Genomic DNA, 16,336 nt, shown 5'->3' with positions numbered 1-16,336 from the left:
TTGGCTTGAGAAATAATATGTGATGTATGATCACTTTGCAGCTGTGGAAGACAACTCTGACAGAGCCTAGCTCTGTCATAGAAAAGAGACAAGACCTTGAAGGGACGTTAGTTTATTGTCATTTGTTATTTTTATGTATTATCAAGTTTGCCCGATATATGGTGAACCTAGCCAGTATTTTCAAGTATGTCATGGTAAACTCACCATGCAGATCTGTTAATAGAACGATGCGTTTGACTTGAATAGTCCCCATGTGATACTGTGATTCTGTGAGTAAACAAGACTATTTTTGGTATATTGTACATGTCTATGTGGTCGTAAAAATCAGTGCTAATAAAGTTTAAAAACGCCGGTGTTAGTCGACCTACCTAGACCTCTGGTTGTGACTGATAGCTGTTGCGAAAAGTTAAACCACTTAAACTTCTTCGAAATGTTAATTTGAAGACTTACGACAGCTTAATGTCTTCGGCAAGTAAAGCTGAAGTTTCCTCCAGCTGTCAGCAGTTAAAGACGCAGAACTCTGTCAGAACTACACCCACACTGAAACCTTATTATGTTGCCAATCCGAGTAAATGACAGAGGCGCTATGGATAATCTAGCTGCAGACATCTGTTACGACATTGTACTGAACGAGGACAACTCCACTGTCATTGTTCATTCTGTTTATGCCTTAACAGATAGTGTGTGCTTTCTTTTCAGAACCCTCCTGTGACAAAGGTGAAAGTTACAAACGACAGCCTAATTGTAGACGGCTATTTGCACAATGTCTGGAAAGTACTGGAGGAGCAGTTAAATTTCAGGTATGTAAAATGTCTTTTTTTCCTAATGATGCTGAAATGTTGAACTGTAGCTTCTTGACAATACTTTTCCTTCGAAAATTATATACTTCTGTAGTATGTACGTTTATTAATTAAGGTTCGATCGGTCCCGGTATGGAAATCACAGCGAAAATCAAAAATGTTTTATTCGCAACTGTTAGCTACACTTTCCAGCTACTTGTCTACATAATCACCGCTCCGACTTATACATTTGTCGTAGCATTGTACCAACTTTTGAATACTCTCGTCATAGAAGACAAATGCCTGTGGTTTCCTCCACCTCTCTAGGCTGGTCTAGCTCATTGTCTGAGCCAAAATGACTCCATAGCCAGCTGTTCATGCGAGCAGAGATAAAACACGGAGGGAGCCAAGCCCAGTCTGTATGATGGATGATCAAACACATCCCACCGAAAACGCTGCAGAAGCGTCTTCATTGCCTCTGCAGTGTGCGCTCAAATGGCCCAAATTGCTCTCAGCACTATGGGACTTAACATCCGAGGTCATCGGTCCCCTCGACTTAGAACTACTAAAACCTAACTAACCTAAGGACATCACACACATCCATGCCCGAGGCAGGCTTCGAACCTGCGACCATAGCACCAGCGCGGTTCCGGACTGAAGTGCCTAGAACCGCTCGGCCACAGCAGCCGGCTAAAGCGTGCTGCCGAGATGAATAACAAAATGCATGGCAGTTACGTTATATGGTGATGCATGAAATTGGGCGAAATCTCTTAGCAGGCACTCATACTTGATGCGAGACACTGTTTTCTAGGCATTTTACGTGCTCACTGTGTGCTTAGAACTGAAAAGAGCGACGTTACGCTATGGACGGTCATACTACAGACACTGTCCACGACATCTTTGCAAAGCTTCATTGGCTTTTCGTTGTGGTTTGCATTTCGCCACCGACGGACACTTCCAAATTGTGCTACCATCTCCGTTAGTGTGCTAACTATGTGTAGATTGTCAACGGTTAGGCGAAAGCTGTTGTATTTCTACCTTGTCAGTCAATCAATGCAGAAGCGCAGTTCCCGCGTGAAAACAAGCCACTGTTTCGACCGCTACAGCGTTTTTTGGATAGTGTGCTTTCCTTTTGCGTGTGAAGTGACTTTTGTTGTATTTATCTACTTTTATATTTATGAGGATTATAGTATTCGTATATATTTGCTGGATTTGACTGAAAATTGGCAGTTGTCAATTCCTACGTTATGTGGAAGCTACAGAAGACAGAAGCAGACCAGCTAACATTTAGATTGCACTTCGCAACGCAGCTTATCTCTGGCTTCTCAAGTCGTAAGAGAAGAGGAAGGCCTGTTCATTTTCAAACACCAAAAAGAGGTATGTCTGGAGTACCAGATGAAGTTTGCCTGGAGAAAGTTGGAACTCATTTCCCTACAAAAGTTACAACAAACAGAAGATGCCGCCAATGTAGCACCAAGAACAAAGAAAAGAGAACAAAAATAATGTGTAGCAACTGTCGTGTACCTTTGTGTGTAGCACCATGCTTCTCTAAGTTCCATAGTACATCACCTTAGTGAACTCAAAGGACAGTATGAACTAATGCAAATGTAAATGTAATGTTTATCATGTTTTTGTACTAAAAAATAAAGGAAATACATTTTTTTAAATTAGCAAGTGAAGTTACTCCAGAGTTCGGTGGACACAATAGTTCCCACTAATTTTTTTTATACTCTTAGGCTAAACTCTCACTTTCAAGATTTAAACTATGATTTTATGAACGGTTTCTTAGCCCAATAAAGTGTTCATAAAAAGTCTACAACTTCCGGAAATAATTTGGTCGCTAAAGGGTTAACCAAAGCTTTCAGAGGCAGGGTACCGATGTGCCTGAAATGGGAAGTTCACAATCATTGTATATAACTAGTTTTGCCTTGTGGTCGTATGAACTATACTTTTAAAGCAAAAACAATTCAAAGCTATGGGGTGCTCAGCGAGCTATGGAGGAATGAATGTTAACAATTACTAGGAGAGGCCGGGAAACATTCAGCGGATTAGGAAAGAGACTAGAGTGGAAGCAGTAACTGTGACTGTACTGAAAATGAAATGCAGATGGACAGGACATGTAACCAGATGATTAGATGGTAAATAGACCAAAGAAGTTGTTTGCTGGATTCTAAGGCACAATAAAAAAACAAGACTACGATCTAATCAAAGGTGGGCAGATGAAATGAGGAGCATCATTTCAAATTGTATAAAGTGCACAGGTCATAGCTTCCAGAAGGTGGAAAAAACGATTCGCTTCCTAACCAAGTGAAATATGTCAAAATTCTCGACAGCAGACACTAGGAATTTAGATTATGTACCAGAATTAGATATCGTTTCCCAATGTGTGAAGGAACTATATTAATTTTTAAACTGCACTTGGTACGTTTTGAACCAGTTCGCTCTGATGCAATCATATTTTCATATAATATGAATTGAAACGCTCATTTCATTTTTTTTATTCTATAGTTGGACAGAGCTCGGACAAAGTCATTGTTGCAAACGGCTTTATTGCTAATAACGCGTTTCGTGCTGTTGGCGCATCTTCAGATTATCTTAAAACAGCGAAAGCCGCATTAGTCAGATAACGGGAAGTGTCAGTAACGTGAGGAGGACGGCCTAGCTGAAGTGGAAAGTGGTGCAAAATTAGGAAGGCGATCACAGACATGTAATACCCCACGTGAACAGGCACTGCATCGAATCCACATAAACACCGGAATATCTGCGTTCTCCAGTTTAATGCTTTTCTGTTCTTCGTATTTTTGGAGACGTAACTTTCATCATACAACTGAGTCTGTGATTTTGTTCCACTTTGTTCGCTACACTGTAAACTTTATTTTTTGTTTTTACCAGGTGGAATACTGGTGTACTTCCACTCTTGAATCCGTCTTCTTTGTGATTACAAGGCGTCTCAAAATTACTTAAATGTGAAGCTCGGTTGAAGTGCCTAAAACTAAATACGTCTCCTCACACCATTAACTACAGATATTAAAGCTCAATCAAAGTATAAAAACATGCATTTATGCGCTTTCTCCACACGAATAACACATCACTTCACCAACATTACAAATTTTACTGAAAATGATCATTTTTAAACTCTGGTGTTAGTACTTACTGGGCTACCTTTTCACGCTGTCTTTTAGTTTTCGGAGCTCTGATTCTCATTCTACTTCCTTTCGATCACTCCCCCATTGGTAAACAGCCCTACATGATGATCGAAAGTGCACAGTCATGCAATCAACACTACATTACGAGCTGCATGATAAAAATAGTGGGAACAGCCAACGAAAGAGTGGTCCAATAACGCAGACTGGAAAACATCTCCTGGACGTAATACGTTCTGAACCGTTGGCTACGCTGTGCATAATAGGATCTGATCTCATTCATGTTTTTCAGCACTAAATTACTATGGAAAAAATACAAAATGACCCGATCTATCATCGATAGAGAGCATACCACAATTGGTGTGAAAAAGCATTAAATTGTATTTTGACCTCGGCTGCATTTAATAAGTTTTGAAGAAATGCTCTTTAAATTTGAAAACAAACAGTCGGGTGGGGAGATGTAATTAAATTACATGCAATGCATAATGGATGAGTATAGCTGAATAACGTAATACATAGAAAAGTCTAGAGGGAATCTTCATTCAACAGTGACTAATGATAAGGATTGATAACCCTTATGTACAATTGTGTCCATGAGCAACTAAATCATAAACACCTGCTGGTTTTTTTTTTTTTTTAAAAGAGCGTTCCCATCGCCACACAGTCACGTGGGCAACAGGTGCAATATCATTTAGTCGCGGGAAGATCACGGAGGTACCCAGCTCAAGGAACACTCCAGTTCTGGAGAGTCGTGCAGGCACTGGGCCTTTCATATGCCACTTTGTCAGTTTGCACCGAAATTATCTCGAGTCGACGACAATCATCACAGTTCTGGAGAGTCGTGCAGGCACTGGGCCTTTCATATGCCACTTTGTCAGTTTGCACCGAAATTATCTCGAGTCGACGACAATCATCACCGCAAGAAAGGAAGGACGAGGTGATTAGAGGTGAAGCACTGTCACAGATGAGGGAAGGTACCCATGAGGAAGACTACTATAGAAGTTGCGAGCCAAAGGCTAAACGTATGTGTCTGAAATAGACTACGAAGAATTAGCTAGCTCCAGGTACAGCAACAGAGAGAACTCGGGGAGTCGAATTCTTCAAAGAAGAGAGGAGTGTAATTATTCAGGCCCAGGCAAGAGAGCTCATTGCTTTAAAGCAAGGAACTGGCAACAATACGCTGACACAACATTGCCCCACCGTACTTACTGGGTGTAGCCGTCCGCCTGTACACCGATTACCGAAACCAGGGACACTTTGGCACGTGGCGGATGTGCCATTTGCAGCAACAATACGACAACAAACCTGCTTCTGCACTTACAAATACTGGCCGTGCAGTCAGACTGGTCATCCATCGAAGGGTCAAGTCTTTGAGTCGTCAGCCATTGTACTGTCTTCACTAGTAGTTGGATACATACGATCCTGGCGCACTTTCGATATCAAATTGACATCATAATTGATTAAATAGATCAATTAATTACTGCTCTTCCCCCCCCTCCTCTCCTTAACCCATTAAGTACCAGTGTCCTATTTTGAGGCCAGAGCACATATTTATTTATAAATACACAATAAATTATTAATTTGCATCTATTACTGTTCTACGTCATTTGTTGATGCTTTTTATAACAAATCTATGCTTAGAGGAAATTAAAAGCAATAAATCCTACCATTAATTGATTATTGAATACTAATGCACACTTTTCGTTATTACAGGTATTTACTTTATCGACAATTTAGTAATATTTGAAATATGTGGCAAAGATATTTTTACGATTATTTATAGTCAACAATGTGTCTTTTACACTACATGCATTGTTAGGTCAATTGGAGTTATATTCATTGTTTTCCATTGTTATAAAATTTGGTGTACTCGAAATATGACACTGGGACTTGGTGTTATCATTTCAGTTATTTGTATTGCTGCACGTTCCAATATGAAACTCTGCTACCGCTGATGTATTTTCTTTTTAGAACGTGGTAATTTTACCAGATTTTGTTGCTGAGGTAAGTAACGACCCCTCTTTTAAATATAAATTACAGGATATGAAGTTACTTTGAAATTTACAGTGTATTATGTAGGTATATTTATGAATATCTTACCCATTAGTAAATAATACAGTTCCAGATGGACAGTTTATCCAAGGCAAGCCTATTAGATTTGGCTATAAGTTGTGGTCTCTTTGTGGAGCAAGTGGCTACTGTTTCAAATTTGATTTGTACTGTGGAAAGAATCCAGAAGATCCTGCAAGGGATGACCTACTATTGGGATCAAGAGTAGCCCTAAACATGTTGGACTGCATTGAAAGACCCGTGAATCATTGCGTGTACTTTGACAATTTCTTCACTAGTAGAGATCTTCTGATTCATCTGAGAAATTTGGGTTTTCGCACAACTGGGACTGTCAGAGAGAATCGAGTCGGTGACTGTCCACTACTGAGCAGCAACGAACTGAAAAAGACAGTTCGAGGAAACTATGACTACCAGTTCCACAGGAATGTTGAAGTCTTATTTGTTCGATGGCACGACAACAGATGCGTTACAATTGATACAAATTTTGACCAAGTTGAACCATTGGGAGCAGCTACACGGTACAGTAGACAAGCAAGTAAGAAGACACAAGAGCAACAACCTGCCGTTTTTAAGTCGTATAACGCGTACATGGGAGGTGTTGACCACCATGACTGGTTAGTTGCAAAATATGCGACGGTAATTAGAGGGAAAAATGGTACTGGGTCCTATTACACGTTTTTTGGAAATGGCCATCGTAAATGCCTGACTCTTCTACAGACTAGTACATGGGAAAAATGCACAGGATTTACTGGATTTCAGACGTGCTGTTGCAGTTACATACCTAAAATTGGACACTGGAAGACCGAATATTGGACATCCAATGGAATACCCATCAAGTCAGTTGAGAGTGATACCAGACATCAGGTTTGATGGAATTGGTCATATGATTGACAAAAGCAGCACGCAAGGAAGATGTGTAAGAGCTAAATGCAACAGGAAACCAAAAACATATTGTGTTAAATGCCGTGTAACACTGTGTGTGAAGTATGCTATATGATACTGTTAGATCCCAGTGACCTATTTTGAGGACGGCGATTATATCAGCATGTATAAATATTCTTTGGCTATTTTTGTACTTATTGTGGTTCATACACTATCTACATTATAATTAAGGAATAAAAAATTCAATTAAAAAATTAATTTGGGACTTAATGGGTTAACCTGTTGTTATGCTAAGTGGTTAATGACCCACTAGGGGTTGATTTATGACCCCCTGGGGATAATTCTTCCTTCTGAGAAACCCAATTCCCACTCCCCCTCCTCCTCCCCCCACCATTCTGGGAAAATGGACACTTTTTGTCACCCCTTCCCCAGTTCAGTTCTGAGTCTTATTCCCCTACCTGGGGAATCCTCCAGCTCTCCCCTCCTCTCCCCCACTTCCCTCCTCCACATCCCATATGGAAATTGGTGTGCTAAAAGTGGAAAGAAAGGAATTCATGACACGAAATGCAAATCAGTGTCAATAATATATTGTTCAATTCAATTTGTATATTCTTTATTTAATCAGTTTACAGAAGACAGGACTCCACCACTTGGGTAGAGCTCATATCTGCATCCCCTAGCCCCATTTTCCGTGATGTAATAACTATATGCATCAACGAATGGAGTGAACTGTGGTGTATTAGTTGCCGAGTTGGGTCGCCAACGCATATGTCAGCCGACTAGGTCACAGAGCACTGAATATGCACATCGCGAAGCTGCAGAGGTCGGGCTACATCTGCCAGGTGGGTGCTACCTGGCAACGGGCGGAGCTCCAAGCACTGACAACTCCATTCACTTGGAAGCCTGCACGCTTGTGGCACAGCGAGCACCAGCTTGTGCCGCTAACATCGCCAGGTGGTGGCCGGCAGAACTACTGCAAGACTGCGCATGTGTGAGGCACTCATCCTCCATGCTGCATGGAGAAATCCGTATAGGAGGTCGCAGGGAAACTGTTGTCAGAGGCCTCACAGCAAGCCACTGCGCGTGCCAGTATCAGTTCAAGCAGCCACATGGGCCTACCCACTTGAGGGACCATTTGTTGTTCTTTTGGTGCCAATCAAAGCATCATATGATGGCATTATTTGGACTGGGAATTTCCAGATTCGCTTCCTGTCTCTTTTTCTCAAGTGGTTACTTCCTGTTTGTGTGAACATATACATTAATCAATGTGTCCAAACATGACAGAGGTTTTCATCCCTCCTCAAAATACCACGTTCCTATTGGCTAACGCTGAATCAGTGAAAGTATATAAAGCCTACCCCCACATCCAGTCATCCTCATTCTCCTCTAGTCTCCAACTACATTCAACTGTCCTCGTTAGTGCTTCAAGTTTTCGATAGTGCATCTACCACAAAGTGGTCAGCAACACAAACAGCAGCAGCGGCAGTGGCAAATGCCCTAGGCAATCAGAGGAATGGGAATTATGGAGTTAGTACATATTCCAATCAATAATTGTAACTTTATCTTTTTTTCTAATAATTCTTCACTAAGAAAGCATGATATCCCTAAGCACATCAATTGCTGAGTGGTTTTGTGAGTCCACCTTGGGTACTGTACAGTATCTTTTTTCCGAGATGGATGCTAGAGGGTCGGCTAAAGCACTCAGCCGAATATTACACCTTGACATCCGTATGCATGTCTATGATCCAGTAAATGGAGGCTACAGCTACATCAAGCTTTAGGATTTAGCTGATAACAAGGCATGTATTAATCTCAAAAATAAAATCAGCCAGGCTTGTTTTACATGGTCAATCCTGGTTTGCAAAAGAAATGTTAAACAGAAACATCGTCCAGTACGCCTTACATACGTTCGTACCGACTAAGGTCCAAAGCGAGGGGAAAGATCCACCGTGGTATAACAATCATGTACGAAAGGTACTACGGAAACAAAGAAAGCTTCATCATAGGTTTAAGAGTAGTCGAATCATAGCTGATAAGGAAAAGCTGAACGAAGCGAAAAAGAGCGTAAAGAGAGCAATGAGAGAATCATTCAACGAATTCGAACATAAAACATTGGCAAACAATCTAAACAAGAACCCTAAAAAGTTTTGGTCATATGTAAAATCGGTAAGCGGATCTAAATCCCCTATTCAGTCACTCGTTGACCACGATGGCACCGAAACAGAGGACGACCGAAGAAAGGCAGAAATACTGAATTCAGTGTTCCGAAACTGTTTCACTGCGGAAAATCGTAACACGGTCCCTGACTTCAGCCGTCGCACGGACGCCAAAATGGAAAATATTGAAATAAACGACATCGGAATTGAAAAACAACTGCTATCACTTAGTAGCGGAAAAGCATCCGGACCAGACGAGATACCCGTAAGATTCTACAGTGATTATGCTAAAGAACTTGCCCCCTTTCTATCAGCAATTTATCGTAGATCTCTGGAAGAACGTAAAGTACCTAGCGACTGGAAGAAAGCGCAGGTCGTTCCCATTTTCAAGAAGGGTCATAAATCAGATGCGAATAATTATAGGCCTATTTCGCTTACGTCAATCTGTTGTAGAATAATGGAACATGTTTTATGTTCTCGTATTATGACGTTCTTAGATAATACAAATCTCCTTCATCATAACCAACATGGATTCCGCAAACAGAGATCATGTGAAACTCAGCTCGCCCTATTTGTCCAAGAAATTCACAGTGCCGTAGACACTGGCGAGCAGATTGATGCCGTATTCCTGGACTTCAGGAAGGCATTTGATACGGTTCCGCACTTACGTTTAGTGAAAAAAATACGAGCTTACGGAATATCGGACCAGGTTTGTGATTGGATTCAGGATTTCCTAGAAGAAAGAACACAACATGTCATTCTTAACGGTTCAAAATCTGCAGATGTAGAGGTAATTTCGGGAGTACCGCAAGGAAGCGTGATAGGACCTTTATTGTTTACAATATACATAAATGACTTAGTTGACAACATCGGTAGCTCCGTGAGGCTATTTGCAGATGACACGGTTGTCTACAAGAAAGTAGCAACATCAGAAGACTCGTACGTACTCCAGGAAGACCTGCAGAGGATTAATGAATGGTGCGACAGCTGGCAGCTTTCCCTAAACGTAGATAAATGTAATATAATGCGCATACATAGGGGCAGAAATCCACTCCAGTACGATTATGCCATAGGTGGTAAATCATTGGAAGCGGTAACGACCGTAAAATACTTAGGAGTTACTATCCGGAGCGATCTGAAGTGGAATGATCACATAAAACAAATAGTGGGAAAAGCAGGCGCCAGGTTGAGATTCATAGGAAGAATTCTAAGAAAATGTGACTCATCGACGAAAGAAGTAGCTTACAAAACGCTTGTTCGTCCGATTCTTGAGTATTGCTCATCAGTATGGGACCCTTACCAGGTTGGATTAATAGAAGAGATAGACATGATCCAGCGAAAAGCAGCGCGATTCGTCATGGGGACATTTAGTCAGCGCGAGAGCGTTACGGAGATGCTGAACAAGCTCCAGTGGCGGACACTTCAAGAAAGGCGTTACGCAATACGGAGAGGTTTATTATCGAAATTACGAGAGAGCACATTCCGGGAAGAGATGGGCAACATATTACTACCGCCCACATATATCTCGCGTAATGATCACAACGAAAAGATCCGAGAAATTAGAGCAAATACGGAGACTTACAAGCAGTCGTTCTTCCCACGCACAATTCGTGAATGGAACAGGGAAGGGGGGATCAGATAGTGGTACAATAAGTACCCTCCGCCACACACCGTAAGGTGGCTCGCGGAGTATAGATGTAGATGTAGATGTAGAATCCAGAGCACACATCTCGATATGACATAGGTATTGCATTTGTGAGTGTTGTAACTTTCACGGTATGGAGTTCCCTGTCAAGCTCCAGGACATACCTAAATTTGAGGTGCAGAATACCTGAATATTGGTTCATGTTTATGGCCTGGAGAAACGCAAGTCAGATGCGCAGAACAAGCAGGATAAATATATAGTTGTCAGATCCCTCCATTTCTCAAAATGTGCCAGTGAGCGTAACATGCATGTGAATATGCTACTATTCTTAGACGAGGAAAATAAGAAGAAAGACAATTATCATTGTGTGGATCAAGGACATGTCTCCTGCTTTCATCCCAGATGAGTAAACACAGACATAAGTAGCATATTTGCTTAAGGTGTCTCGGTGCATTTTCAAAAAATGGCCCTGAGCACTATGGCACTTAACTGCTGTGATCATCAGTCCCCTAGAACTTAGAACTACTTAAACCCAACTAACCTAAGGACATCACACACATCCATGCGCGAGGTAGTATTCGAACCTGCGACCGTAGCGGTCACGCGGTTCCATATATACATAACTAGTCTAGATTGTGTCTTAGCATCTATTCCACAATGACAGGTCTTGTAAGCGATGACATCTCGGTCGGCGAATGATTCCAATCCAGGAAGAGAAACATTCTCACATCGGACGATAGCGAGAGTAAACCATCCACTTCCAGTACTCACTGTAGCAACGTCAAGACTGAAATTAACTCGAAAAAAAAATTGGTCCATTTAATGTAACACTTTGTGCAGTTGCATTTGTGCCACGTTTATTCTCCAGGCTTATTATGTGTTTGTAGACTGGCATGCGATGGCGACGTTGACGATACACACGTCGACGAGGCATAGCGCTTCAATGCTGTTGCCGATATAGCTCACAGTGGAATGATTCCGCTGGTCTGCGTTGGCCGCTTTTATACTGAGCCCATTCGAACCTGCGACTGTAGCGGTCACGCGGTTCCATATATACACCTAGAACCGCACGGCCACTCTGGCCGGCGGCGCATTTTCCTTCGGGGAAGTTATTAGCAAACCATGTAGTAGATTGCTCTTGAAAGGATCTGGTACATGTTATTATGTCTACTGAGGAAAACAAATTCACTAAGTTTAAGAATGCCCGCCATCAGGTTAAATGCCCATATGTGGCGTATGCCGACTTTGAATGCCTCCTCGCTCCTATGATCCACTGTGAAGGTGACCCTACAGCCTCACATACTACCTTCATAGAAAAATACGTACCATATGTAGCAGCTAACCAAGTTGAATCACCCTATGATTCGAGTCTTAACCAAAGTAAATCTTACGTTGGGGATAATCCTGCGGAGTGATTTCTCATTGAGCTTGAAAAATTTTCATGGGAGGTTGATAAGCTTTACAGCGACAACATCCCCATGACCAGGTCGGAGGAGAATGAAGATTTGTACAATAACGCGGTTGACTGCCATATTTGTGGGCTGACTTTAGATTGACAAGTGGAAACCTCTCATAGGGATCACTGAACATCTTATGGAGAAGCTCTGTGGCGCCAAATGTAACACATGCAACTTGAAGTATCAATTTTTTCATAATTTAAGCGGGTATGACTCTCACTTTGTTATTGGGCACTTAGTTGACTTCGGTATGGAGAAGGATCAGACCAGTGTCCTGCCTGAGAGAACGAATGACGCCAAGTTTTATGCTCCACTTCCTTGACTAGCTACGTTTTATGCAGGTGCCGCTCCAGGAACTTGTTGAAACTCTGCCTCAGAAAGTTATGCACATCACCTGAGCTGCATTCCCCGATGAGGAACAGTTTCAGTTTGTAACCAGGAAGGGGTTTTTTATATATGGGTATCTGGGTAGTTTGGCAAAACTAGACGCAAGCAGGCTACCCAACATAACTGGTTTCTCCAGCAACCTTACAGGTGTTACCATATTGGATACAAAATGTGAACATGCTGTGAATGTCTGGTGGGAATGGCCAGTTTAGGAGAGTATGCACAGCTTTATATGGACACAGATGTGTGCTTGCTCACGGACGTTTTTGAGAAGTTTCAGAGTCTATGCATGACCACACTTTCTCTGGATCCCGCCTTCTTGGGGTGCTATGCTCAAGAAAACGAAGAGCAACGTCGAACTGTTGCTGATGCTGACATGCTTCTTTTCTTTGAGTGAAGGATCTGTGTCATCAGTCTACTGACTGGTTTGATGCGGCCCGCCACGAATTCCTTTCCTGTGCTAACCTCTTCATCTCAGAGTAGCACTTGCAACCTACGTCCTCAATTATTTGCTTAACGTATTCCAATCTCTGTCTTCCTCTACAGTTTTTGCCCTCTACAGCTCCCTCTAGTACCATGGAAGTCATTCCCTCATGTCTTAGCAGATGTCCTATCATCATGTCCCTTCTCCTTATCAGTGTTTTCCACATATTCCTTTCCGCTCCGATTCTGCGTAGAACCTCCTCATTCCTTACCTTATCAGTCCACCTAATTTTCAACATTCGTCTATAGCACCACATCTCAAATGCTTCGATTCTCTTCTCTTCCGGTTTTCTCACAGTCCATGTTTCACTACCATACAATGCTGTACTCCAGACGTACATCCTCAGAAATTTCTTCCTCAAATTAAGGCCGGTATTTGATATTAGTAGACTTCTCTTGGCCAGAAATGCCTTTTTTGCCACAGCGAGTCTGCTTTTGATGTCCTACTTGCTCCGTCCGTCATTGGTTATTTTACTGCCTAGGTAGCAGAATTCCTTAACTTCAATGACTTCGTGACCATCAATCCTGATGTTAAGTTTCTCGCTGTTCTCATTTCTACTACTTCTCATTACCTTCGTCTTTCTCCGATTTACTCTCAAACCATACTGTGTACTCATTAGACTCTTCATTCTGTTCAGCAGATCATTTAATTCTTCTTCACTTTCACTCAGGATAGCAATGTCATCAGCGAATCGTATCATTGATATCCTTTCACCTTGTATTTTAATCCCACTCCTGAACCTTTCTTTTATTTCCATCATTGCTTCCTCGATGTACAGATTGAAGAGTAGGGGCGAAAGGCTACAGCCTTGTCTTACGCCCTTCTTAATACGAGCACTTCGTTCCTGATCGTCCACTCTTATTATTCCCTCTTGGTTGTTGTACATATTGTATATGACCCGTCTCTCCCTATGGCTTACCCCTACTTTTTTCAGAATCTCGAACAGCTTGCACCATTTTATATTGTCGAACGCTTTTTCCAGGTCGACAAATCCTATGAAAGTGTCTTGATTTTTCTTTAGCCTTGCTTCCATTATTAGCCGTAACGTCAGAATTGCCTCTCTCGTCCCTTCACTTTTCCTAAAGCCAAACTGATCGTCACCTAGCGCATTCTCAATTTGTTTTCCATTCTTCTGTATATTATTCTTGTAAGCAGCTTCGATGCATGAGCTGTTAAGCTGATTGTGCGATAATTCTCGCACTTGTCAGCTCTTGCCGTATTCTGAATTGTGTGGATGATGGTTTTCCGAAAGTCAGATGGTATGTCGCCAGACTCATATATTCTACACACCAACGTGAATAGTCGTTTTGTTGCCACTTCCCCCAATGATTTTAGAAATTCTGATGGAATGTTATCTATCCCTTCTGCCTTATTTGACTGTAAGTCCTCCAAAGCTCTTTTAAATTCCGACTCTAATACTGGGTCCCCTATATCTTCTAAATCGACACCTGTTTCTTCTTCTATCACATAAGACAAATCTTCACCCTCATAAAGGTTTTCAATGTATTCTTTCCACCTATCTGCTCTCTCCTCTGCATTTTACAGTGGAATTCCCGTTGCACTCTTAATGTTACCACCGTTGCTTTTAATGTCACCAAAGGTTGTTTTGACTTTCCTGTATGCTGAGTCTGTCCTTCCGACAATCATATCTTTTTCGATGTCTTCACATTTTTCCTGCAGCCATTTCTTCTTAGCTTCCCTGCACTTCCTATTTATTTCATTCCTCAGCGACTTGTATTTCTGTATTCCTGATTTTCCCGGAACATGTTTGTACTTCCTCCTTTCATCAATCAACTGAAGTATTTCTTCTGTTACCCATGGTTTCTTCGCAGCTACCTTCTTTGTACCTATGTTTTCCTTCCCAACTTCTGTGATGGCCCTTTTTAGAGATGTCCATTCCTCTTCAACTGTACTGCCTACTGCGCTATTCCTTATTGCTGTATCTATAGCGTTAGAGAACTTCAAACGTATCTCTTCATTCCTTAGTACTTGCGTATCCCACTTCTTTGCGTATTGATTCTTCCTGACTAATGTCTTGAACTTCAGCCTACTCCTCATCACTACTATATTGTGATCTGAGTCTATATCTGCTCCTGGGTACGCCTTACAATCCAGTATCTGATTTCGGAATCTCTGTCTGACCATGATGTAATCTAATTGAAATCTTCCCGTATCTCCTGGCCTTTTCCAAGCATACCTCCTCCTCTTGTGATTCTTGAACAGGGTATTCGCTATTACTAGCTGAAACTTGTTACAGAAGTCAATTAGTCTTTCTCCTCTTTCATTCCTTGTCCCTAGCCCATATTCTCCTGTAACCTTTTGTTCTACTCCTTCCCCTACAACTGCATTCCAGTCGCCCATGACTATTAGATTTTCGTCCCCCTTTACATACTGCATTACCCTTTCAATATCCTCATACACTTTTTCTATCTGTTCATCTTCATCTTGCGACGTCGGCATGTATACCTGAACTATCGTTGTCGGTGTTGGTCTGCTGTCGATTCTGATTAGAACAACCCGGTCACTGAACTGTTCACAGTAACACACTCTCTGCCCTACCCTCCTATTCATAACGAATCCTACACCTGTTATACCATTTTCTGCTGCTGTTGATATTACCCGATACTCATCTGACCAGAAATCCTTGTCTTCCTTCCACTTCACTTCACTGACCCCTACCGAGCCAGGTGGCGCAGTGGTTAGCACACTGGACTCGCATTCGGGAGGACGACGGTTCAATCCCGTCTCCGGCCATCCTGATTTAGGTTTTCCGTGATTTCCCTAAATCGCTTCAGGCAAATGCCGGGATGGTTCCTTTAAAAGGGCACGGCCGATTTCTTTCCCCATCCTTCCCTCACCCGAGCTCGCGCTCCGTCTCAAATGACCTCGCTGTCGACGGGACGTTAAACACTAATCTCCTCCTCCTCCTCCACTGACCCCTACTATATCTAGATTGAGCCTTTGCATTTCCCTTTTCAGATTTTCTAGTTTCCCTACTACGTTCAAGCTTCTGACATTCCACGCCCCGACTCGTGGAACGTTATCCTTTCGTTGATTATTCAATCTTTTTCTTATGGTAACCTCCCCCTTGGCAGTCCCCTCCCGGAGATCCGAATGGGGGACTATTCCGGAATCTTTTGCCAATGGAGAGATCATCATGACACTTCTTCAAATACAGGCCACATGTCCTGTGGATACACGTTACGTGTCGTTAATGCAGTGGTTTCCATTGCCTTCTGCATCCTCATGTCGTTGATCATTGCTGATTCTTCCGCCTTTAGGGGCAATTTCCCACCCCTAGGATAAGAGAATGCCCTGAACCTCTATCCGCTC

The 16,336-nt window shown here is 42.1% G+C and overlaps 1 non-coding gene across 1 annotated transcript; it reads left to right on the top strand.

The window, feature by feature from the left end:
* Positions 1–15,684: 15,684 nt before the first annotated feature.
* Trnaa-cgc (transfer RNA alanine (anticodon CGC)) lies at positions 15,685–15,757 on the top strand. Its single transcript has one exon. It is a non-coding gene; the product is annotated as a tRNA-Ala (tRNA).
* Positions 15,758–16,336: the final 579 nt, after the last annotated feature.

Source organism: Schistocerca nitens, chromosome 3 (genome assembly GCF_023898315.1).
Source record: "Schistocerca nitens isolate TAMUIC-IGC-003100 chromosome 3, iqSchNite1.1, whole genome shotgun sequence".
Lineage (NCBI taxonomy): Eukaryota > Metazoa > Arthropoda > Insecta > Orthoptera > Acrididae > Schistocerca > Schistocerca nitens.
The sequence above is the reverse complement of the archived record's forward strand: the minus strand, read 5'-3'. Positions and strand labels throughout refer to the sequence as shown.